This window comes from Meriones unguiculatus, chromosome 5, assembly GCF_030254825.1.
Source record: "Meriones unguiculatus strain TT.TT164.6M chromosome 5, Bangor_MerUng_6.1, whole genome shotgun sequence".
Lineage (NCBI taxonomy): Eukaryota > Metazoa > Chordata > Mammalia > Rodentia > Muridae > Meriones > Meriones unguiculatus.
In genome coordinates, this window is record NC_083353.1 from 108,886,767 (window position 1) to 108,913,348 (window position 26,582).

Genomic DNA, 26,582 nt, shown 5'->3' on the forward strand with positions numbered 1-26,582 from the left:
GAAGCAATTAGAAGCCAGTGTGTCATATTGTTCAATATACACTTCCTATACAGCGCTGCTGAACTCACTCATAACTTTCTGACAAATTATCCTGTCACCAGGAAGCATTTTCCTTACTCTTGGCTTCTGGAAGCAAAGGAGGGCCTATTTCAGTCAGTTATTAGCTGGAGGTAAATGAAAAATTAAGCTTACCTTTATCATAGCAAAATCTATCTGTCTCCAACTTCTCAAGTTTCAGGCTAAAATAGCTAAACCTTCAGGAAAGATGGATGATGCTTCTAGATTTGGTCTATAGTGCAGTGGCAGTGTGTGTATGTGTGTGTGTGTGTGTGTGTGTGTGTGAGAGAGAGAGAGAGAGAGAGAGAGAGACTGGGTGATAGTGATAGACGGTAGAGACAAGGGTTCTATGCTAGGGCCTCCAGAGACGCTGACTCTGTGCCAGGATGCTGAGGCAGAAGGAAAAGGCCATTTAGCAGGATTCAGTGGTCTTAATGTCCCACTCAGGTTGCTAATGTCCTGAGTATTTGTCTTATCCTATCATGGACCCTACTGTGATAAACTGGAGAAAACAGAGATCGAGTTGTATCCTCTAGGACCATGGTGTGGGAGTTTCTAGAGATGTCGAAAAGTTCAGTTCAGGACCAGGAACCTGACCCTGGGGTCTTCAGGAGTCACAAGTCCCCAAGCACAGCCTAGACCTGGCAGCACTGGCTAGGTCTCTTAGGATGGACAAGGGCAGGGGTCTCAGTTCGTCCTGCGGGCAGTGTGGAACTATATTTCACCCAGTCTGTACATTTTCCACTTGACCTTAAAAAAATGCATTTATTTACTGGGTACAATATGTGAGGTGCTATTTCTAAAAACAGAGACACCGCAGTGAAGAAAACAAATATCCTCCCTTCATGCTATTTCTCATGACATCCCCTGAGCTGGCAGACACATGCTCCTTGGCATGTAAGCATGTGGCAAGGACCACAGGAAGATGGCTGTCAGGCCATGGATCTGGGGTAACTGACTTTGGGCAAAGAGGCCAGAGCTGGGGTTCACTGCTCCCTGGTAGACACCAGGAGGTGTAAACACCAGTGGACTTCCTTCCAGGAGGTTCCACACTGCCTGGAGGGGACAGGACCACTCGAATCTTCCCCTCTGCAACCTTTGTTCCCACTCTTTGGAGTCTCCAGCATTCTCTCTGGCCTCTGAGAGAGTTTCTGCCTTCAGAGTGGAAAACACCTGCTGTGTTTTTGGACCGTTGACAAATAGGAAGTCCATTGACTTAATGCCCTGTAATGGCCTCTGCGGGATGCCTTTGCCCAGCATCTCTTTGGGCTGCAGTTCTAGGTGTGGGAAAGTTTGTCCACAGTCAGCTCAGGTCTGTGGGCACTGACACGGTCACTGCCTGCCTGCCTGCCTGCCTGCCTGCCTGCCACACACATGGTAACAGGCATGAGCCAGAGGCAGGAGTGCCGAAAGCCAGTCAGGGGTGCTGGTCAAGGGGACATGGTCCAAGCAGTTCGTAGCCCCCTGTGACTCCTAGCCCTTTGTTTGTAGACAGGACCAGGGACTGTCTTGACTGGCCTACAACCTCTAGGTTCCTCTGCGATTCAGCTGTGAAGCCAGCCACAGATGCACCTCGGGAGCTCCCATTCATCACCTACCTCTCTGCACCAGCTCTACTTGCAGGGAGGTCTGCTCGGGGCTTCCGATCATGCCACCAATCTCTCCCCTAGAGCAGACGCTGCCCTCCCTGCTCACCAGAAGTGGCCAATCTCACCTAGAGCCTGAAAGAGCATTGTCCAATGAAACATGGTGGAGCCGCGATGGCTGCTTTCCCCTCCGTGCTTCCTGCGCCTTCGAACTGTGGCCAAGAAGGGACAGAAGAACCGCATCGGCTGTGTTGAGTTGAAAATGATGTGAGGTTGAATAGCCATGTGCGGCTAGCATGCTTATCAGATGGCACGGCTCTAAAACAAAACAAAAACCACAAAGCACCTTCTCAGCCTCTCCCCTCACATTCCTGGAGGAAGGAAGGACGGATCTCTGCCGGTGGAGTGACAGAGAAGCAGCATAGTGCTGCGGAGCGCTGTAGTGGCTCCGACAGGCTGCCCTGGCAGCTTTGGCTCTGTGGACTCACTTTCTCGTAGCTTGAAGATGCCAAAGCCCCAGAGAGAAGGCTAGCATCACGGGAGTACACTCCAGGCATCTACTCACTGTTTCCCTCCAGGCAGAGTCCCCAGCCTCCCAGGCCTCCCGAAACCTCTCCCACTGCCAGCAGACATAGTGCAGGCAGGGCCTGCTCTCCAGGGCCTCTTTGCGCAGGGGCTGATGAGTTCATGCATATTAAGATGCTGTAATGAAGGATTGTCAGGGGACTCTGTGCTGAAGCCTGGGGCCTAAAGGCCTGCTCACCAAAGCTGGGATCTTAGCCCTCCTGCCCTCCCAGGAAAGCTCTTCTGTCCCCTCAGTGCTCAGACTTACCAGGGGCTCCACAGCACTGACCCCGCTCCCCCATCTGTCTATTCTTCCTCTCTAGGTCCAACTGTTCATTGCCCAGATACCCTGTGTTGACTGCATGAGGCCCCATGAAGCAGCCTGGTCTGAAAGTGCTGGGCTGATCTGCAGTCCCTGGGAGGCAGTCTTGGAACGACCGTGGGCACCTGATCCTCAGTGTTTCACATGCCACGATCGTTCATTGCTGTGCACATTCTCCAGCCTCCCTTTGCATGTTGTGGTGTCCGTAGCTTGTTGATGTAGTTGGGAACCTAATACGGACTCATAGCTAATGGTCCCGCATCTAAGTGTGACTGGCATTCTTGGTGGAGAGGCTAACTTGGCTGGACCTGGAGGAATGTGACCAGGCTGGCAGGTGGGCTCTGTGAGCAACCTCTGTAGCAGCAGCCCCCGCCCCATCCTCTGCTCACGCGCTCCTCTGTGCCCCTCTTCCTCTGCGCTGCCCCTAAGAGAAGATCGAAGCATGAACATCAGCGGAAGGAGCAAGGGGCCAAGCCACCAGGGCCTGAAGCTGAAAGAGCTGGAGCAGAGAGAGAACAAAGCGCTCCAAATAAATCACCTGGGGCCCGACATTTGGAGCATTCGTGTTAAGAGACCAAACACAGATGCCCTTTAGATAAATACATTTTTGAGAAGCCTTCTGCAGGAGAAGTTTATGACTTTAATAGGTTTTTAGTGTCAGGCAAACATCAGGAAGTGTTTTGTGGAGACTCTAAAAAGCTCAGGAATGCTCTTCCCCTAGCCCTTTAAACTTTCAGAGCCACCTCAGAGAGAGGAGGGGCCTGCCCGCTCCAGGTTCCCTTGAGATTTGGCTTGGGCTGGGATTGCTCAACTGAGGAATGTTCAGGAAGGTTCTGGAGGCCTCAGTGCTTCAGGCCAGCAGGACTAGGCTGGGAGGTCTCTTGGAAACCCGAGTTAGAAGGCTGGAAGTATCTTCCTGGCTCAAGGAAGCTCCCCTTCCCAGCCTACTGAATCCCCAGAGAGGAGGCTGGACAGTGGTCACCAGGGATGAAAAGGGCTCTACACAAAGGATGCAGGCCCTCCCGATGATTCCAGAAGTTGGCAATTTTCTGAGATTGGACACTTTACAAACTTCTCCATAACGAAGCCCAGAAGTACGAAGGAGCTGAGCTCACCATGGGCCCTGCGCCAGAGACAGGAGACTCAAGGAGAAGGTCAGATGCAATCATGTCTGGAAGTTGCTGCTGTGGCTTAGACATGGGCCTCTACCTGCCCATCCTGGGCTCTGTCAGGTCCTGAGCTGCCTTCTCCCCAGCTTAGGTAAGATACACATGGGGCTGGTTACACCCTCCCATATCGTTCTGCTCTCTGAAGGCCCTCCACGACGGGGGCCATGCATAAGGGGGAAGGTACTCTTTCTGAGTTGCATCCAAGATTACATTTTCTCAAACACCAAAGAAAGAACCACCAGGTGACCTGTGCGGTAGCCGCTTTCTATCAAGGTTCCTATCAAATTTGTCTTGCAGCACAGTGAATATGATAGAGCCCGGAAGGAGGTGGGGCGCCATGGCCCCAGGATCTGCCTGACAGAGAACATACAGGTGGGAGTGTGAGAGGAGAGGGAAGCCCAGGGATGTGTTGGGGGAGGACGGAAGTGGGGGCTCTTAGCAGGTCATTGGTGAGGAGCAGGAGAGAAGGTCAAATGTTCTGCTACTATTTCCTGGGACCCCTTCCTGAGGACTAGGGGACCATTTATTCAGAGACTCCATGTTGACGGCAGCGAGGAGCTTCACAAAGCTCATCTTCCGGTATAAGGTGTGTTCTCTTATACCGGAAGCCATGTTTTCAGCATCTCCAGCAGTTGGAACTGAGAAAAACCTGTCCCCGGTTTTCCATCTCTGTGGGTATTTTGCTGCCCCCAGCCTAGCTCTCAAGGGCTACCTCAGGTCCACACTCTGCCCCAGTCTTCCACTCCCCACAGAGGATCTCCAGAGATTATTCATTAATGACATCATTTCGACCAACCATCTGGCTTTTGGGGGAAATAGATGGGATGGTGGATGCTGAAGGGCTGGAACTTAACCAGACCTGGCTCTCCCTATCCTCAGGTCTGCCTTGTTCCTCACTGACCCCACCTTGTCATGGACTTCCTTGCAGAATTCGAACCCATGAATGCAGCTGGCTCTTTAGACACTATTCACAGCAACACCTCATCCCCAACTGTGTCTTGGAAACAGCTCTCTAAGCAATGCATCCATCTTCTGGACTTTTAGGAATAGTGTGCGGGTTGAGAGAATGGGCTGCTCTGTTGGAGCTCATACACAGCCTTGGGGAGGGTACGTGGCTTGCTTACTTGCTCTCGTTTGTCATTTATCAACATTCTCCAAAACCCAAAGGCCTGGGGTCTAATTACGCATGTCTGACTCTGCAAGAGCAGAGTGAGCTCATTCTGAGAGGTAAATCTTTGGGAATCGCGTCCTCTAGAAAAGGCAGCAGCCTGGGCTGGGAGACCATACAAACTGCATGAAGCCTCTGACCCAGCCAGGAGGGAGGCACCTCCGAGCGGTGACAGGGTCTCTGTTTTACAGGGGAGGTCGCTGAAGCACGAGCTCAGGTGTGTTAGTCTGCTTTCTCTGCTATTTGCAAAATCCCTGAAATACCTGAAAGTTCTACTTTGGCTCATGGTTTCAGAAGCTACGGTCTGTGGTGGGCCCCCGCTGCTTTGGGACCTACAGTGAGGAAGAACATCACAGCAGCAGGTGTGTGACAAAGGAGGCCACTCTCACCTGATGGTGGGTGTCTCAGTATCTCCCATCGAAGGCATATGCCCAGTGTCCCATGGTAGCCTGCTGCTTTGTGAGTTCCTTACTCTCCTCCATCCTTCGAACCCTAAGGTAGGAGAGAAGGGAAGTTAGAGGGGAAAGGGAGCATCGTTATTGTTACACTACTTCCTGCTGATTAGGGGTGACTAGTTCCTTGGGGCAAGTTTGATTTTTGCCATAAGTGTTGATATCATGTTCTTTTGGAATGTATACACTTTACCCTTGTTCATTCAAATGCTGATTTCTCTCACCCACTCTGGTTTCAATCTGGACCTTTGCATTGTGATACTATTTCTAAGCATCACCTGTCTCAACTTTGTGTAAACATGCCAAAATAAAGCAACTAGCCACAATGTTGAACCAGGGAAAGGAAGCAGGAAGAGAGGGAGGAGCCAGAGGACAGAAGGTGGAAGGCAGAGGAGGGAGAAGGGCAGAGGCTGGGAGAACAGAGGCAGGGGAGAAGGGTCTTGGAACGACGTGGAGAGATGGACTGGACCTAATTTATCACAAAAAGCAAGTGTAATGTGGGAAATCTGAATGGTAGAAACTATGTGGGCTTGGAAGTTTAGGATGGAACAACTGTTGCCCAGCATTGTGCTCTAGGTTAATTAAATAAATCCCAGTCTCTGTGTGGTGATTTGAGTATACAGCTGTTTAGGATTAACAGCAGCTTTACCAGAAGATATCTCAATAGTAAATATTAATTGTTACGTACAACACATCAGGATATTCAATGTCTTCTTGTCTTGCTCATGACCACTTAATAAAACAAAACAGACCACCACCACAGCAGCAACCAGGAACCAGCAACCACCACCACCAGCAGCAGCAGCAGGAGGAGGAGGAGGAGGAGGAGGAAAAGAAGGAGGAGGAGGAGAAGAAGAAAGAGAAAGAGAAGGAGGAAGCAGCACCCATCACAGCCCCTCTTGAGGCTCTCTCATTTATTAAACCCCCTCAAGACTTCCCAGAATTCCAAATGACACACACTGAACTGTCTGAAGCTGGCAAAATCACACTTCTGCCAGAGCACGAGGCAAATCCTAGGTGGCTGATGCTGACTATCTGAAGCAGCCCCCTTCCTTATAGAAGGAAGCATTTATTAGCTCCTGAGGGAGAGCCCACAACAGTAGAGAAGGCATGGCAGCAGGCGGCAGGCATAGCTGCAGGAGCAGGAAGCTGCTGGACCACATTTTCCTCAGCACACTGGAAGTAGAGAAAGAGTGAAAAAAAGAGAAAAAAATGGAAGTGGGCTGAGGCTATAAACTCTGAAAGCCTACCTCCAGCGAAATGCATTCTCCAGCAAGGCTTCATGACCTCCCTCAACAGCACCAAACAACTGGGGGCCAAGGGCTCACATAGTTGAGCCTGTGGAGAATATTTCTCATCCAAACTACCACACTTGCTTGGTCCATACTGCTTGTCCTCTCAAGCTAGTGGAGGGCTGGTCTGCAAATATCAGATGGGAGAGGGTCTGCCCTTGTCACAGGCATTTGGGATCCAACCGCTGTAACGCAAGGGAAGACAGGAGAGGGAAGTGTGGCTCCCTTGTGTCAGGCCCGCCAGCTATCCCTGCAATGCCAAGCGTCCCCTGCCCCTGCAGCATCGTTGGTTTCAGCTTCCACCCCTCTGACTTGGTGTTTACAGCCCTGGCTGCAGCTAGGCTCCCCAAACCTACCTGCCTTGCCCTCCGCAGGCACCTGTAGGCACCCGTACTTGCCGGAGCTCTACCAGTTCCCCACTTACCTACCCAGACCCAGACCCAGACCCAGGTTCCTCGACACTTCCCAGCCTAGTGCTGTGCCGCACCAGCCAAGATGCAAATCATCTTCGTGATCTGAGCCTGTGATCTGTGGCTACGTACAGTGCTGGACTTAAGGGGGTTTCTGGCTCGTGAATTCCTTTTGCCTTCAAAAGGCTATGGCGACATTTTCACCATGTTTTCAAAGGAAGGGTTGCGGATCTATGGAGATGTGAGAAGGTATCTAGAGCAAAGCAAAGGGCTGGTGACCATATGTCCATCTCTGGGATGTGGGTGGGGTCCCTCTGCTAAGTGGTCACTTGGTCACTTGAGTCTTCTGTGATGACTCAGATTCGGCAAGGGTGAAACAGAGGGGGGAGGAGGAGGTGGGGGGAAGGGCACCCTGCACCCATGGATTTGGGTTCCTAGGCAGCTTCCACCTTTCCCCCACAGGTGGCGATGACTGCGACAGTGACAGTGGTGACTGCCCTGCGCATTGTTATTTCCAAAGACCTCAAGCCTTTGGATCAAAGGAGTGTTCATTCTTTAATGAAAACCTCGCAGCCAGGGGCAGCACCCCATTAAATGACTGATACTCATTGAGATACGCACTTCTGAGAAATGTCTCCTAGTCAATGAAGAAGAGATAACAGTCAGTGGAATAAAAATTAATCTGGCTGCTATAGGAATTAATATAAAAACATCAGATGAGGGACTTATCAGGGACGCCACCTCCAACTAACCCTCCTTGGTTAAATACCCCAGGGACGCTGATTTACATTCTGCTCGTAGGGCTTCTGCCACAATAATCGATAGGGATGAGAAATGGGGCCAGCTGGGCCTGCCTCCCAGGTTGGGACAGAAGGGACAGGCATTCTGCTCAGAGGCCAGTGGGAGCGGTGGTCCTATCTAATCCCTGCCCTCACTTCCGCCTCTCTGGAGAGCTCTGGTTGAAGACCACAGGTGCCCTGGCCTGGTGAACCTCCTTGATAAGCCTTTCCAGAGGCTGTGGGAGGCACCCAGGCCAGGCCGCCCAGGGCTGCCTGGTACAGACAGCCTTCCTACAGGACCTGGGGTCAGAGCAGGCCTCCACTCAGATCTGCCTGTGCAGTCTTATTTATTGACAAAGTGTTGTTGTATATGTATCAGTACACGTATGATCATCAGATCAGGCACTTAGTTCTTCCATCACCTAAACATGCTGGCTGTGACGAAGCTTGCTTGAGCTGCAGCGGAGTCCTAATCGCCTGCACCCAGACCAGGCTGCACACGGATGAGTCCCTGCCTTCCCTGACCCGGCTCTGGGATGCTTCTCAGCCTCTCCTTCTCCGGTAAAAGGAGCTTAAGGTTGGGCTCCAGCTCACAAGCAGGTGCACCTCACAGCAGAGCAGGGGTGACGCTGGTTGTCCTGCGGGGCAGGACCAGGGTGGGATTCCCCGTGATCCTCGGTAGTAAGGGTTACACTGAAGCAGGGGGAGGGGCATAGGTGGGCATAGGTGTCCGTCCTCGGCTCCAGGGTCCAGGCTCTGCTATGGATCCTCTTCCTTCAGCCATACCTGAAGCGCAGAGGTGCCAGCTTTTTGCCATGTACAGCAGGTCTTCCCTCCCACTCTCAACACCACTGCTCCTGTATAGACAGACCTAGGGAATGTCCTATCAGTCCTCAAGTCTCTGATCATGACGCCCCCACGCATAACTCCTACAGAGCAAGGTGTTATATGGAGGATCAGGCTTTTAGTTGTTTGTTGTTTTTTTTTTCTTTTAGTTAGTGCACAAAGTAATGGATGGGTTTCACTGTGATGCTTAAATTACAAGTATATATCATTTTGCTCCTGTTTCTGTGCCATCATCATGCTGTTTTGGTTACTATAGCTTTGTAGTAGAATTTGAGAACCAAAATTGTGAAAACTACAGCTCTTTCTGATTATGAATATTTGGATTTTTGGAATTTTTACAAATGAACTTTGTGTTGTTTTTTCTAATTCTGTGAAAATGTTGATTTTTAATGGACATTTTATGTTGACTCCATATATTGCTTTCAGTAATACAGATTATTTTCACAATATTAGTTCTGCTAATCCGTGATCATTGGTGGTCCTTTCATCTTCTGTACTCTCTACTTTCTTCCCTAAGTGCTTTAAATTTCTCATGTGTAGCAGTCTTTCACCTCCTTGGATGGGATAGATGAGAGGGTTTATTCTTAGGTGGTTTTGTTTGTTTGTTTGGCTGTTCTGAAAGAGATTTCCCCCTGATTTCTTTCCTGGCTGGTTCATTATTGATACAGAGAAAAAGTGTTGATTTTTATATGCTGGCTTTGTTTTTTGCCATTTTTGCTGAAGGTGTTTATCATTCCTAAGAGCTTTCTAATTGAGCCTTTAAAGTATAGAATTGTACCATTTTCAAATATCAGTAATTTGGTTTATTTCTCTCCTCAAATCCCTTTATTTCTTTCTCTTGACTTATTTTTCTAAATTGGAGTTAAGAAAGCCATGCTTATGTTGCAGATTCTGCCGGCTGACTGCTCCAGCTTCCTCAGTGTGGAGGGCTGGATGTGGCAAAGCTGAGAGCCAGAATTAGCCAAGGTGATGTTTACTCCCTTTAACAGCGTCTGATTACTGCCCGCCGCAGTACCTGACCAAATCTCCCTTTTATGACTGGATAAACACTTTGAATGAATTTTAGTCAGACTCCCCAACATCTACCAGTTCAAAAGTGAAGAAGGTCATCAGACAACGTATGAGACCTGTAGCAAAGATTCCCCAGCTTTGTAACTCACCCAGCTTCTCCCACGGATATGTTCAGCTCATGCACCGAGCTATCACTGTACTTGTCCTGTATCTATAAGGAACTTGTCATTTGGGGTGTCTCAAATCTGGGTTTTCAGGCCATAGTCTCAAACTTGGTTCAGAATAAATGATCTTATCCCCTTTGGTGTGAGGGTGGTTGCATCAACAATTTGGCAATTCAGGGTAAGTGCCCCTTTCCCCCAGGATGGTCACTTTCACTGCAGTAGTCTTCTTTATCAGCCCCGGGATCAGTTATCAGCATGGCTCCTTATGCCTGATCGTCCTGCTGCTTCCTTGGATGACTGTTTTTTAGTTCTTTCTGGGTCCAGGAGGCCCTATTGATTTGTTTGACAGTTTGTTGGTTTGTTCTGAACTGCTGATTGGATTTCTTTTTTTTAATTTATTACAATTTATTCACCTTGTATGGCTGTAGCCCCCTCCTTTATTCCCTCCCAATCCAGCCCTCCCTCCTTCATCTCCTCCCGTACCCCTTTCCCAGTCCACTGATAGGGGAGGTCCTCCTCCCCTTCCATCTGACCCTAGTCTATCATGTCTCATTAGGACTGTCTGCATTGTCTTCCTCTGTGGCCTGGTAAGGCTGCCCCAGAGCATTTGCTTGCTAGCCTGCCCCGTGCCATTCCTCCATCATCTAACTCTGATTTTTTATGTGTGTGTGTGTGTGTGTGTGTATGTGTGTATATTTTCTGCTTACCACAGCCTTATCCTATCAGCCTAGAAATTCTATGAGCACCTGACCATAAAATGCAAAAGATAAATACTTGCTCATGCCTATTTTTAAATCTTTCAAAGAGAATTCCATTTGAGGGACACTTTAAAAAAAAAAATCCAAAACTTCTAAAGTAAAGACAATGAAATATCTGACTAAGAAAAACGAAATAGGGTTAACTGGGTCCATAGTTGGATTATTATGGATTACTATGTTGCCATTGATACTACAAATGTTTAGGTACAATTCATTCTTAGGCACAGTGGTCAGTCAGTCACAGCAGAACCTGTGCTGATGGCCATGTGCCTTGTAGATACGGCTGGATATTTTGCAGTGCGGGGTGGGTCCGTTCATCCCTAACAACCACACACACTTCCGTTTGCAGGAGTAACTTGATGGAATCAGGTTTGGGATGTGTGCATGCTACCCTCAGATGGAGAAGGCTCTGGGAATCTCACTTCTCCTTGCCTGGGTGTAACTTTGACTTCATTGTCTCTCCTTGGAGATATGTGATTCTGGACGTGAATTCATAGCTTTCTGCTGCCGTGAAGACATTTGTCATTAAACAGAAAACGCCAGTCGGAGCACTTCATATGTAGCATATCCCCTCCCAATACCACAGCCACTGACTGGGCTCTTCTTACTGTAAATGCGGAACTTACATTTCCTCCCAGAGTCCTTCCCAGAGATCCAGAAGCCACTGTGACCAGTCTGAGCTCATCAGAATGCAGAGCCAGAGATACTATCAGGATCTAGCCCTGAGTCCACCCAGGATTTACTCACAGTTATGTCTAAGCGTTGGACCCTCAGTGAAGCCTGAATTCACCCAAGGGCATTGCTCTGTCCGTTTATTGCTTCATATCAAATCATCCCCAGGAGGACTGCCTGAAAATAGCACCAGGGTTTCCTTTGCTGAAGGATGGGCAATTTGGCATCACTCATAAGGGTTGTTTGACTGTTCTAGGCTTCACCTTGCTTAGAGCTGGTGGCTTGATATCTGGGGCTTGAAGCATTGGAATCCTTCTCACATGGCTGGTATCTGATAACTAGTGTTTGGTGCTGGCCATCAACTGGAACCTTCACTGGACACTGCCTGGACTCTCCAGGAGGCTCTGCGCTTTCTTAGAACGTGGCAATCAGAAGCATGTTATCTTGGTGGAGTGCTGAGCCCTACATGAGACAACTCTATAGCCTCCTCCAAGGCTCAGAGAATAACTAGGAAGATGGGGCAGAGAAAGCTGAAGAGTGGGGAAGTGTGCTGCCATTGTGGTTATCACTAAAGACCCACACAAAACTGACACATTAACATTTCCTCATGACTAACAGTTAATGGTTGCTGGACATGGGCTGCCACTTTCTTCATTGGTATATTCACTGGTAAGTTGCCTGTGTTCCTGTAAATAATCTCCCACCCATGTACATGTGTCAATTCTAATCAAACTCAGTGACACACACACAAATCTGAGAAGCAGCAGCAGCAGCAGCAGCAGCAGCAGCAGCAGAAGAAGAAGAAGAAGAAGAAGAAGAAGAAGAAGGTTTTCAGTGGAAGATGAGTGAGGACAATGGTGGGGTTTAAAAACAACTAAAGTAATTAAATGCATGTATAAAACTGTCAAAAAAAGGTAAAAGAGAATTTAACTAAAATTCAATTAACCTAAGGATATTATTAAAAAACAAAACATATTACCTTCTGAGACATGACCTCAGGAGTTTCCACAGCCATTATGGCAGCCAGAAAGGCTGGCTCGGCCTCAAACAAAGAAAAACAGTCCATTTCAGTCATTTTTAGAAACTGCCATCTATCATATCATGTATGGGCTAGGGATCTCTTCAAGGAGTCTCCAAGGGCTTGGTCCCAAATATCTGCTAGGCATTAGAGACAAAGTCTTTCAAAATAACTCCACATTTCACTCAAGTGTGTACAAATCATTCACAGAGACATCAGTGTTCTCTTTGACCTGCAGGCCATTCACAGAAAACAATTACAAATATCTCAAGCACCAATTGCTTGCAATGCCAGCACTCTTCCGTCTATGCCATGAACCATCCCTGGGGTCTCCTTCAGGAAATGACCCACTCACAAGGAGGATTCGTCATGCCTGGGGCATTTTATAAATCTTATCAAGCTGCCTAAGAGAGTAATTCTGTGAGTAATAGCCTCGCTAGCGCGAGGTGATGTCATCAGGGCAGACACCCTGATCAAGGACACATGGAGAGGGATGTCTGGGCTGGGCTTGGCCACTCACCCCACAGGGCTTTGAGCCCACCTTCATCAGGGCAACCTGAATGATTGGTCCATTAGCCAGGACGCTTAGCTGGGGTTAAACACGGTCTGATCGTTCATCATGGTCTTCCATGCCTGTGGAATTGGCAGAACTCCCTGATCTAGGTTCCCTCCAGTCTCAACAAGGAGGAACAAGCCTATGGAGGAAGGGCACTAGTCGGTATACAGAAGTGATGGGGAAGAGCCGGACCTGGGTCCTCCTCTTCTTTTGGTAACACCCAGTGCGTCCACCTGAGGCTGTTGCCTCCCCTGCCATAAAAATGGCTCCCTCCTCACTGTAAGGCATGTTAAAGGACGAGGGCTCAGGGATGTGCGTTCAAGGGGCCTTGCTTTTTCTAGGAGGTGCTAGGTTCTTGAGGGACCCTTGGTTAGGACCCCATGGTCACAGGGGTGAGGTCTTTCTGTGATCCTGACCATTCTCAGGATGGAGACTGACCTATGACTGGCCAGGACTTGGGGACCTGGCACTGAGGCCAGAGTAGGCATTGTGAGGACCCCAGCAAGTGGGTGGTGCATCCTCGTGTCTGGATGACCTTTCTTACCACTGTCTACGTGGTGGACACCATGGGTTTGACCCTTGGGAGGCACTCCCCTCTCTCCAAGGCCTTTAAAGACAGGCAAGGACCAACTTCTTCACTCCTTCACTCTGAAGTCCTGTGCCTGGGAGGCTTTTGGAAGGCATGGGTCCTAGGCATCTCACAGCACTCCCATCACTCTCCCTGGCCTTCCCCTTGCACGAGCATCCCTTCTTTGGCCCACTTACTGAGTCTCTCCTTACCTCACCTTGCCTCATAAGCATCACATTCCAGAGCTCAGCCCTAAGATGGCTCAAAGCAGTACATGCTCATTTAGTAGAACCTACCTGGGGGCCCAACAACACAATTGAATGTAAGCCAGCCCCAGTACTGGAAGCCTCATTTAGTGACAAGAGATGCCTGCTACCTCATTCTCTGCCTGCACCCTGCCACCTTGTACAATGACTGGCCATCCCAGCCCTGGAACAATATGTTCCTGTCCTCTTTGAAGATGACTATCTTCTCTGCTTGGCCAAATTTTAGGCAGCCTGCTCAGACTTTTCCTAGACCTTCGGTACTTTCTTATGTGACACAGTCTGGGCAATAAAACTCTCCAATCTTGAGGTCTAATTGGGTTTGTCACCTTCGGTCATCTCCCAAGTGATATTGGATCACTGAGGCCTGTCTTTAGTAATACCCTGCCAGATTGGTTTAGGCAAAATCTCCCTAAGTCCTGACATCTTCTAATTCTCTTCTTCCTCCTCCTCCCCCTCTTCTCTCTCTCTCTCTTTCTCTCTCTCTCTCTCTCTCTCTCTCTCTCTCTCTCTCTCTCTCTCTCTGTGTAGGGTGTGATATGGTATGTGAATCGGTTTGTATGGGTGTACATGTCTATGCAAGCATAGGTGGGGGTCAAAGGTCAACCCTAGATGTCTTCCTTGATTACTCTCCACCTTGTTTTTGAGACAGGGTCTCTCTGTGGTTGGTCTTGAGCTCACTGTTTTGGCTCCAGCGCTGAGGTTACAGGCGTGTACACTTGTGGAGGGATTACGTGAGTGCTGAGTGCCCATGCTGGTCATCCTCATGCTGGCTGCGCCAGCACTTTTTACCCGCTGATCCACCTCCCCAGGCCCTCTTGGCAATTTTTTGTATTCCTCCTTGTGCATGCTTATATTGGCTTCCCACTTGTCCATGCCATATTTACAATTGATGGGTCCTGGTGGCCAAAGTTTACCTTGACCAGAGGAGCAGCTAAGTTAGGCCCAGATTTGTTGCCCCATGGAAATCGGAATAATAAATATCGTAAGTACCTAAGTTTTGTTTGTTTTCTGTTTTTGTTACCCAGTAATGGATAACCTATGAAAGGAAGCTAGAGAATCCCAGTGTTGGATTGCAGTTTGAGAGAGTGGCAGAGATGGGTTATTTGCAGTTTGAGAGAGTGGCAGAGATGGGTTATTTGCAGTTTGAGAGAGTGGCAGAGATGGGTTATTTGGAAAGATGATTGAATAAGGGAGAGAGGGAACCATGGGGCCATGGGGCATATTTGATTTGGAGATGCATTTTGGAGAGAGCTGAGGAGACCAGGGTGGCTGGAAAGAGGGATGAATAAGGGAGAGGAAGAAGGAGAGGAACATTAGCATTTGTCCTTCACCTTGAAGTTGGAATCTTGAAGAGTCTGGGCACAGGCACAGTTCAGACATCCGGGCTGGCCAAGTGGGGAGTGGGTAGCAGTGGAAGTGGCAGAGATATGAGATTTACCTTAAAAATAGACCACAGGGGTGTGAAAGAAGAGGGCCATTTTACAACAAAGGAGAAAGTGATGGCAGGCAGGTTTAGGGAAGTCCTGGATATTGGGGTTCGCAGGAAAGCCCCGGAAGCCTATTTAGCCTTGAGGTAGAAGACAAGGAAGCAGAAAACCTGGAGTTTTTAGACTGTGGCTAAAGGGAAGCTAAGGGGAAGACATGAGTAGATGCCAGAAGGGAGAAGGACGGTGAGGGGCTTGGTACCTAGAATTCAGGGGGGGGGATGTTAACTCAAAAAAGAGGACTAACTGTTGACAAGTGCCGGCCATCATAGATTCAGGTGCAAATCGGATGCTCTGGGGGTATGATGGAGCCTTGCCGAAGGTGCAAGGGCTGAACCCAAACACACAGACTCTCATATTTGGAGCCATTGTACCATCAAGAGGAGAGACAAAATGAGGTGTAGCTGAAGGGAAGAGACAGCCAAGTACCTAGTGTTTCAAAGATGGGGAATAGCAGCATCTTTGAAGGCTGAAAGAAAGAATTTATGGGACGGGAGGACACCCAGAGTACAGAACTGAGGGGGCAAAACTGGAACAGTGTCCCATGAGGCCAAGGACAATGCCTGACTTGTTATGGCTGGGAGAATCCAGAGCATCCAGGCCTGAACATCTGGGCAGAGTGAATGTTCTTCCTCTCTTCTTTTTCCTTTGTGCCTCCCAGGAAAGGCGTTGTTTTCTCCACTGACACAAACATGTTAAAGGGACATTTTCTACGAACTTGGGAAAAATGAACTACCCTTCCTGAAGGTTGAGGACGGCATGCAACATGTGCCATGTCGGAAATGCCATGCATGAGGAGTGCCTGTCAAACGCTAGCCAGACCTGGGCACATCCCTGAACAGAAGAGAGCAGAGGCTTCCGGTCTGTATCCTCAGTTTACCCAGGAGCCCCAGGACCTCGTGTGGGCACTGAACTTGCTCTGCTCTTCTCTCTGACCATTCACTGCAGATCACGTTGCTTCAGGAAAGCAGCCCAGATTTTGAGCCAGGAGTTGGTCCCCAGCCACAAGTTTGAGCCTCGGCCAGATTTTGATGTTTGTTAAGAGATGAAAAAGGGCCAGGCTGTTATCAAGAGAGGCTATCTGGGATCTGAGTTCACTGCAGGGTCTCAGGAACTAGATACCATCAGCTCAGCTGCCTGGCGGATGTGAAAGAAGGCAGTGGCTACACTCTCTGGGCCCCTGATCTCGAGCGGCCCACCCAGGGCTCCCGGGGGGGAGGGGGCAGAGAAGATGGAGAACAGGTTGAATGACCCAGGAGGAAATGAGCAGTCTGGTGGCCTCAAGCAACTTCTACCAACCTCAGCGGGCAGCTATGAGCAGGGCTGACAGGGAGACAACTGGATGTTGAATCTCCCGTCCTCTCATTTGGGCTGCATGGCTATTAGGCTTGCTGCCGTGAAGCGTGAATGCCCAGCCGGCCCCACAGCTGGCTGTTCCGATCCCTAACGGCTTCTCAGCAGGTGGGTTTCTTTATGGATGGACCCCCTCCCAAGGAGTGAGCAGGAGCATATTGATGGACTGAGGGCTGAGAAGTGTTAGGAGAACTTAATTACCTCCCCATCGCCCCCAGCTCATAAGACTACCAGCCACACAGATTTTCTTAATGGGATAAAGAAAATAGGAGCGCGCTCCACAGCAGTGTTCCCAATCTCCTTTGCCTTGCAATCTGCACTATGGAAGCCAAGGGGTGTCCATATTCCTAGCTTGTCTTAAATCGACTGTAGGCAAATTATACAAATTCGGTAAACAAGATCTAATAGTTAGCTGCCAGTTCGCTGAGAGATTTTGGGAAGGCCCAGTCTCTTGACAAAGAACCAAATATAGCTGGTATTTCCAGGTGCCCATGTCTTTTCTTCCTGCATTGAAGGTGGATGTGATGGTAGCAGGAGCTGGGTCGCCCACACGGCAAGTACGAGGCAGACCAGACGCAAGAGTACTTTCTGAGAGGATGCTCTGACTGGCCGAACTGCAGGCTCCAGTCCTACGGCTGCCTATGGTCTGCTCGCGTGCAGGCCCTGAGATGGACGGCAGCAAAGACTTCTTTGTTGAAGCTGCTTTCCTTGGAACTCTTGCAGCTGAAAGCGTTCCCCGCCGAGGCATCCCACCACAGCAAATTGTCTGCCAGCTTCAGACAGGCAAGGGAAACCCTGGCTTCATTCCCATTATATCCTGAGACAAGAAGACAGTATGCTGGCTGCTACTACAGAAAGTAAGCCTCCAAACACTGCCCTGTGCACTTGGTATAATTACTTGTCTGCTCTTACTGTTAAAACCATGGTGGACGCCTTATTTATGTTGGAAATGAGTCATGGAGGAGTTGGGGATGCAGTTCATGGCTATCACACTCTCCCCCACCATCCCCCATGGACCACTCGGGAAGCCAGGATAAAAGCAGAGAGTGATTGTGAGAGGTTAGGAGGACCCTGCAGGCTACCTGGACAGCAGGGACCATAGGCAAATCACTATTACATCTGCTCAGGACATCTCTGGTGAACACGGCCAAAACACGCTCTGCCTTCAGGTTTTGCTTCATTATGAAGTGGGACTTACCTGTTTCTGATGTACACCTCCCTTTTTTTTTTTTTTCACATTTAATACTACTTTAGTGTTTCAACAGAACTAGGTAATTGTGTGAGCTGGGTGAGTTGGTTGCCTCTTTTGACTTATTATCTCTTCTTATTTTAAAAAAATTTATAGAGGAAGTAGACAGCTGTTATGCAATTTTCAAATAGAAAAAAAAATCATTCTGGGTTAGTTAACCCAGACCCAGAAAGATAAATATAGTATTTATTTGCTTATATGACAGTATTTGCTGTTGAGTAAATGGCAACCAAGCTATAATCTTTAGACCCAGAGAGGTTAGGTATAGAAAAGGGACAAAACAATGACACTTGGATCTCCCTGGGAAGGGGAAATAGAATAAATTTTGTGGGTGGACTGAGGACAGGGGACTGGAACAGGAAGATCAGGTGAGGAGGGAGAGGGAATTGAGGGGCATTTGGGGGGTGGTATGAAAATGAAGTCTCCAAGTGATGGGGGAGACAGAGTGGCAACTGGCCATCTCTTGTCACCATATGAAGCTTCCAGTACTGGGACTGGGTTAGATCCAATTGTGTTTTTGGCCAAAGGGGGTCTCATAGAAATCTCCAAACAACCCAGGTTGCGGTCAAGACAGTATGTTGCTCTCCAGAAACTGGCAGCAAGGCCCCATTGATGAAGACAACACCCACACAACTCCTTGAAAATGGAGGGGTTGAACTGGTGTCTATGTAGATAGAACCTTCACCCCTATGTTCTAGTGTCTTTGGTAAGGGAAGGTTCTCTGCAGGCTACCAAAAGAGAAATGTAAACACCAACCCAAACACAAAACCTCTGAACTGCAACCTGTCCTGCCTGCAGAATATGCTAGGACAATGGTAGAACACAATGCTAGGGCACAACGCTTGTGGGAGAAACCAACCAACATCTGATTTGACTTAAGGTCTACTCCATGAGATGGAATCCATACCCTACACTGAATAGTTGAGCCAAGAGCCTGAGACTAGATAGTTCAGAGACCTAGAGTAAACCCAAATACTATTGGTTTAAAAAAAGTAGAGATAAAATGACTCCTAATGATATTTTGCTATTCTCATAGATCAGTGCCTTATTCAGCCGTCATCAGAGAAGCTTCCTCCTGTGGCAGACAGGAACGAACACAGAGAACAACCACCAGACATTACACGGGAGGGGGGACAGAAGAGAGATGGGGGAGGGGGAGATAGAAGGAGGGAGGGAGGAAGCAGAGAGAGAGAGAGCCACACCACTTAGGACATTCAGCTCTAAATGGGATGTCTCCATTATAGCCACCCCACCCTCAGAGATTGGAACCCCGCAGAAAAGGAGGCAGGAAGAATGTAAGGGCCAGAGGGGATGGAGGACGAACAAGGCCCTCTAAATCATCTGAGGAATGCTCAGATGAACTCACAGAAACTAAAGCAGCAACCACAGGGCCTGCATGGTCCTCTGCCTATACTATGGCTTCAAGTTTGTCATTTTTATGGGACTTCTGAGTGTGTGAACAAGCCGGTCTCTGATGCTTGTGCTTTCTTTTGAGCTCTTTTCCAACAACGTGGTATCTTATTACTTATTTGTTTTATCTTATTACATTTTATTTTGTTATGTTTTGTTGTTATCTCTTAGAAGCCTGTTCTTTTTCTAATGAGAGACAGAAGGAAAGAGAATCTGGATGGGAGGGGATGTAGGGAGGAGGAGAAGAGGAAAGAGAAACTGTCACCAGGATATATTGTATAAGAAAATAATCTATTTTCAAAAAAGGGGGGAAACTAACATTAGGAAAACAGAAAGCATATAAAATAAAACTGTAATTTTTTGTTTTGATATTTTCAAACTCTATATCATAACCCTCTCCCTAACCCACCCCAAACAACTCAGAAAAATGACATTAAAAGACCTGAATGCATCTGCCAAGGCTTTCCCCCATATAGTGACATGCTTATAGAACGTAAGGTTGTCTGTGTAAACACACCCACCTATGTGCCACACATATTTTATTTTTAAATATAAAAGACAAGATTATATGCACTTTCTATAAATTGTTTCTTATCTCTTAATAATTCATGCTCTTGAATGTGACACATCATTTTCAACATATCCTTAGCAGGAGATGGTGTATGGTAGATGCCGTGGTGGGTTTTAATGTTGTTGTTGTTTGTGTTGAGTAGATTATTCTAAGCAGTGTCAGTGTGCAAGCCTGGTCATGCCAGTGCTTAATGAGTGTGGCAGAATGTATATATATATATATATCCCCCTTAATTTTTTAAATGTAACTATCAAACTATTCTGCAGAGTTACTTAGCCATTTTCCAGCCCAGCTGACAATGTATGAGCAACCCAGCATTTCTACATCCTCCTCTGCATTTGGGGGTGCTGAGTTTAGCTATTCTAATCCTGACATCTCTGGGGCTTTAACGTCCACTTTCATCATAGCTCTTGCTGTGATTGGGACCTTCCCTGACAAGGCCCATGTGTTGAAGACTGGCAGCCTGTGATGGTGCTGGGAGGTAGTGGAACCATTAGGTGGGGCATAGTATAAGGAAGTTGAATGGTTTCCGGTTTGGAAATCTTAGCTCTTTTTTTTTTTTTTTTTTTTAATGCAATGTAATTGTCTTAATATTTCCTCTCAAATGCCGGGCACAATCAGTGTTAGAGTTTTGTTCTAATCGTCAAATCAGATTTAGTAAAACCAGGAGGAAAAGAAAAATGGTTATAATTCCCTTTTCTTTTTCTTACTTTATTCTTTCCTTCCTGATATGAGGCTTATTGTTCCCTTTCTGCTTGGAGAAATTCTTCCAGCCATTTGTTTTTTAGCATAGTACTGAGCAACAGATTCTCCTAATTTTCCTTCAAGTAAGGATGAAGATAAGAAAGATGGTTACACTGAGTATCTTTGGGTACCAATTTTAACTTGACAAATTTTTACTTTCAAGGTTTGAAAAACACTGTACCGCTTCTCTGGCACATAATTCCAAAGAAAAATCTGTTGTCATTGAAGGGTAATTTCTGTCTTGCTGCTTTTTTATGAGTTTTCCTCTGTCTTCATATTTCATCAATTTAATTTCAGTGTGTCTTGACATGTATTTATCTGATTTTATTCTGCTTACTGTTTACTCAGTGTCTTGAGCCTACATGCTGACATCTCTTCCAAATATGGGAAATGTACAACTTTTACCCCCTTGAGTACCTTCCTTCCTTCCTTCCTTCCTTCCTTCCTTCCTTCCTTCCTTCCTTCCTTCCTTCCTTCCTTCCTTCCTTCTTCTTTCCTTTCTGAGACAGGGTTTCTCTGTGCAGCCTTGTCTGTCCTGGACTTGCTTTGTAGGCCAGACAGGCCCTGAACTCACAGAGATCCGCCTGTCTCTTCCTCCCTGAATGCTGGCATTACAGGAATGTGCCACTGTACCCGGCACCTAGTTGAATATTTTTCTCTTTTCTTTTTGGAAGCTTCCTAAAGTAGGCACATATAAAAAGGAGTTTAAATGGAGTTACCACATAATGGAGGAGGCAGTACCACGGCTACACATCATATACCACCAAATAAACACCCCCAGTGTGAGGACTAAGTTACATTTTTTAAAAGACGTTTGAAAAACCATAGATTTTACCCTCCCCAAACATTACAGGCTATTCCTGATGCTATTGGTTACCCGCCACCCGCAGCAGTAAGACTCTGTTGCTGAAGACACTGCATTGAACATGGAGAAACTGAGCTGGTGCTCAGCTGCAAGCTTCATCCCTACTGAGTAGGATTTGTAGTGCTGGAAGATGCTATACATGCTACCAGAGGGGGAAGGTCAATCTCATCCACCTATGAACCCTGTGAGGTCCAGTGGTGACCTGCCTTCAAGATATGCCAGGTGGTGCAATTGTGGCCTAAATATTACAGGAATCACCAACGACTTTTTGATGGAATTTAAGGTCTGCTCCATGAGCTAGAGCCCACACCTGATATTGTTAATGAGGCTAACGGTATGCAGATAGATAGGTCATGGATCTAGGGGGAGAGCCACTACTATTATTCTGCCAAGCGATCATAGCAATAAAACAGCTCCTAATGACATACTTCTGTACCCATAGGTCAGTGCATCGCTCAACCCTCAAGAAGCTTCTTCTTGCAGTAGATGGTAATTAACACAGAGACCCACAGGTGGGCAATGTGCAAATAGTGGAGTATCTATCCTTAATAATCCAAAATCACAGGATATCTTTATCGCATACCTCCGGTTAAGGTATGTGAAGGAGGAGGTGAAAGATTGTCAGAGCTTGAGGTGGTGGATGACTCCAAGGCAACTATCATGCTGTGATGGTATGCACAGGACCTGCACTGGTGCAAGCACACAAAAATCCAAGCATTGAAGTGGAGAAGTAGGCCCAAATTCCCACCGCTAGTCAAGAAGCTGCGTGCCCTGCCTTTCACAGCGGAGCCATCTCAAGACCCGTGCTATGTACTCACTTATGAGTAAAGAGTAGCCATAAAGTACAGGATAAACATGCTACAGTCTTCTTCCATAGACCCAAAGAAGCCAAGGAAGACCCAAGGGAGGATACCTGAATCTTACTCAGAAAAGGGTGGGGAGGGTAACGGAGGCGGGGATCCGGTGTGGGGATGACTGGGAAAGAGAACAGAAATCAGTAGGGGGGCATCTCTGCTACAGGGGAGGCTCTTAGGAGTGACCCTAGATGAGACTCCTAGCAGCGGGGGGTTAAGGAGCCTGGAGTCGCCACCTCCTGTAGCCAGGCGGGACTTCTGGTGGAGGGAGGGGGACACCAACCCACCCATAAAACTTCCAACCCAAAATTTGTCTTGTCTACAGGAAGTGTAGGGATTAAGGTGGGAGTAGAGATTGAGAGAATGGCAAATCATGGCTGGCCCAGCTTGAGGCCCACCCCACAGGATGAGAGCCAACCCAAGTCATTGTTAATGATACTGCTAATGCTTAAAGATAGGAGCCTAGCATAGCTGTCTTCTGAGAGGCCTCATCCAGCAGCAAATAAAAACAGATGCAGAGACCCAGCCAAACGCTAGACCCAAGCTTGGGGAGTTTTTTAGAAGAGTGGGAGGAAGGATAGAGGGAGCTGGAGGGGTCAAGGACCTACATAGTAAACCTACCTGAGTCCATGGGGGAACACAGAGACTGAACCACCAAACAAAGAGCATGCATGGGCTGGACCTAGACCCCCTACACGTATGTAGCAGATGTGCAGCTTAGTGAACATATGGGTCCCCTGACAATGGGAGTAGGGGCTGTCTCTGACTCTGTTGCCTGCCCCTGGATCCCTTTTCCCTAGCTGGGATGCTTTGTCAGGCCTCAGTGGGAGGGGATGTGCCTAGTCCACCTGCGACCTGAGGTGCAAAGTTGGGCTGACACCCCTTGAGGGCCTCCCCTTTTCTGGGAAGGAGGGGGGAGTAGGGAGAGAGGTTCATGAGGGTGGGACTGGGAGGAGAGGAGGGAGGGGGCTGGGATCAGGCTGTAAAGTGATTAAATAAATAAAAATTTAAAAAAGAAACTTTGCAGTTGTTAGCTTCTAAGAGAGGGAGAAAAAATCAGTTTTCTTCAATGGAGTGACACCGTATATCAACAAAACTCCTAGACAGGCCCTATGCTCAAGAGTAGTTGGCTGAGATGGACATCAGAAGAGGGAGAAAACAGGGAACAGGAGAGGAGCCTATCACAGAGGGCTTCTGAAAGACTCTACCCAGTAGGGTATCAAAACATATGCTAAGATTCATAGCCAAACTTTTTGCAGAGTGCAGGGAATCTTATGGAAGAAGGGGGAGATGAAAGACCTGAAGGGAACAGGAGCTCTACAAGGAGAGCAACAGAACCAAAAATTCTGGGCACAGGGGTCTTTTCTGAGACTGATAACCCAACCAAGGACCATGCATGTAGATAACTTAGAACCCCTGCAAAGAAGTAGCCCATGGTAGCTCAGTGTCCAAGTGGGTACCCTAGTAAGGGGAACAGGGACTGTCTCTGACATGAACTCATGGGCTGGCTCTTTGATCACCTCCACCTGAGGGGAGAGCAGCCTTACCAGGCCACAGAGGAAGACAATGCAGACAGTCCTGATGAGGCTAGGGACAGACAGAAGGGGAGGAGGACCTCCTCTATCAGTGGACTGGGGGAAGGGCATAGGAGAAGGAGAGGGAGGGTGGGGTTGGGAGGGGATTAGAGAGGGGGCTACAGGTGGGATACAAAGTGAATAAACTGTAATTAATAAAAAGAGTATTAAAAAAAAAGAGTAGTTGGCTAACACAAATCAGACTCCACTTTTGTCTGCCTGCCTGCCTGTCTGTGCTTTTGTTGTTGTCATCTTGGATTTTTTTTTTTTTAAAGAGCAAGGAAGAAAACAAAGTTGGGTGAGTAGGAAAGTGTGTGCATGTGTGTGTGTGTTTGTGTGTTTTGGAGGGGATCTGGGAGTAGTTGGGGGAATGGAAAGACTGTTACCAAAATATATTCTGTGACATTTTCAAAAAACATTAAGATTAGAAGTTAAAAAAAAATTTTTAATTTATTTTATTAAGTCTTGGAGAATTTCATACGCGAATGCAATGCATTTCGATCACAATCACTGCCACTCTTCCAACTTCATGCTTTCTTCTTTATACTCAAACCAGGACAGTGTGTGCTACTGTATTCTGATAGATATGGGACCATCCACTGGAGAATGGTCGGCTTACCAAGAGCTTAAAGGAAACTGGTACTCTTCATTCCAGCTGCCACCAACTATCAGCAGCTGCTCAATCACAGGCAGGTGCTCATGAGCTTTACTCTATCAGGAGTGCCGACTGGCTTCATCTAGTGCAGACCTTGTTTAGGCGACCACGGCTCCTCTGAGTTCATGAGTGCAGTGGCCCTGTTGTGTACAGAGTCAACGTCTTACTCTGGCCCTGTCCAATCCCTGGTTCTTAAAATCTTTCTGCTCTCGATGTTATTGGGCTTTGGAATAACGGAGTGGGATGTGGGTGTTCCATTTGTGGTTGAGCACACCACAGATATTTACTTTCTAAATTCACTCTTCCAATAAGATCTGAGAGCTTCGTGAGTCTGTGGATGTATGGATATGAATCTAGAGGGTCGTTTGACATATGTTAATTTAGAAAAATAATAATAGTGGGATTATTCCTAGAGTCTGTGAACTCCCCAGCCAAGGGTTCTTGGCTAGATTTGCAGCGCTAGGCAAGTTTTTCTTCCTGTGGAACCGTATCTAAATCAAATAAAAAAGTGGTTGATCACCCTTATAACACTTGCTCCACTATTATACCCATGGGCATATCTTGCCATAACAGCCATTATTCTAGCACAGAGGGTTTATAGCTGAGTAAGGTTCCTGGTGACTTTTTTCCCTCTGGCAGCCTACAAAGATACTTCAGGTACCGTGAAAGCTAGCCAGCATGGAGGAAGCTTCCTGATCAATACAATTTAGATTTTTCCTCTCCAGTGACTAAAGTGAATAGTGTCTTCAGCAACAGGATCTTATCATCAAATTCTAGTCCACAACCAAGAGCAATGATAAGAGTCTGTATTATTTTGGGAGTCTCCAAAACACCTATGACCGACAACTCCAAGGGAGGTATCTTGTTGGCATGTCTTTTTTGAAAAATCTATTTTATTGGGATTTCTTATGCCTCTACTTCCCTTCTCCACCCAAGTCCCTTCCAATACCAAGTAGGAGAGAAGGAAGGTTAGTAGGAAAAGGGGCAAAGGCCCCTTAGGCTACTTCTTGCTGTTTAGGGATGTTGTTCCTTAGGACGGGTCCAGTCTTCGTAACCAGGATATCTTCAACTTCTTCTCAAACTTCATCAACAGCAACCAGGAGCAGCAGGGGAGAGCAGCAGGAGCCTTCTTCCTTTCTATCATGTGCCATCACCTCTCTGAGCTCTGACATCTATTCGCTCTCCAGAGTGCCCAGAACTAAACTACCCGCAGCTGGCAAAGGTTATGCCCGTCTCAGAGCCCACACAAGGCAAATAGTCTGCTGCTGTGGACGATCTGCAGCAGCTCCATATCCCACACTTGCGATTAAAACAGAAACATGCATTGATACTAAAACAATAACATAATTGAGTTTTTAAAGAATCCAAAACAGCCACTACAGTGTCTCACACCTGACACTGAGCTTTTTATTTGACAACCCTATGGCTTCTGCAGGGAATGTCATCCCTATACAGTGTGATATCAGTTAAGCTCTGTTATATGAATGCTCACACATGGCTTATAAAATAGGTTTTAATACGTTCTTTTTTTAAACATTCTCAGTGTTATTGCCTTCCCACTTCTCTGCCTTACCCCTATCCCTCTCCCTGCTTAAATGTCCCTCCTTATTTCTCCTTTCCCTTTCATAACACCTATTTTGTAGTATCCTCCCACTTTAAGTCTTTCCTTTCCCCACAACATCCTCTTTCTACTTTCTTGGCTCCTGTAAATACTCCAAGTTAAACACAGAGATCCACCTATGGATGACAACATGCAGCATGCATCGCTCTGGGTCTAGGTACCTCACTCAGCCTGTTTTCCAGTTCATTCATTTGCCTGAACAATTAAACTTTTTAATAGTTGAATAAAATTCTATATTTTACTTATCAATTTATCAGTTGATGGGCGTCTAGGCTGTTCCTGTGTCCTTGCTAGTGTGAAGAGATCAGCTTTGCACAGGGATGAGCTACATTTTGTGTATGACAAAGAGTGGTCTTTATGGTGACTGTACCACGTTTCACTCTTGACAACAGTGACAAGGTTTCTCCTTTTTCCACACCCTCACCAGCATTTGCTGTCATTTTTCCCCCCTTAATCATTTTGACTGGGGTAAGGTGGAGCCTCAACATAGTTTTAATCTGTATTTCCCTGATAGTTAAGGATGATGAACAGTTTTTGAAATATT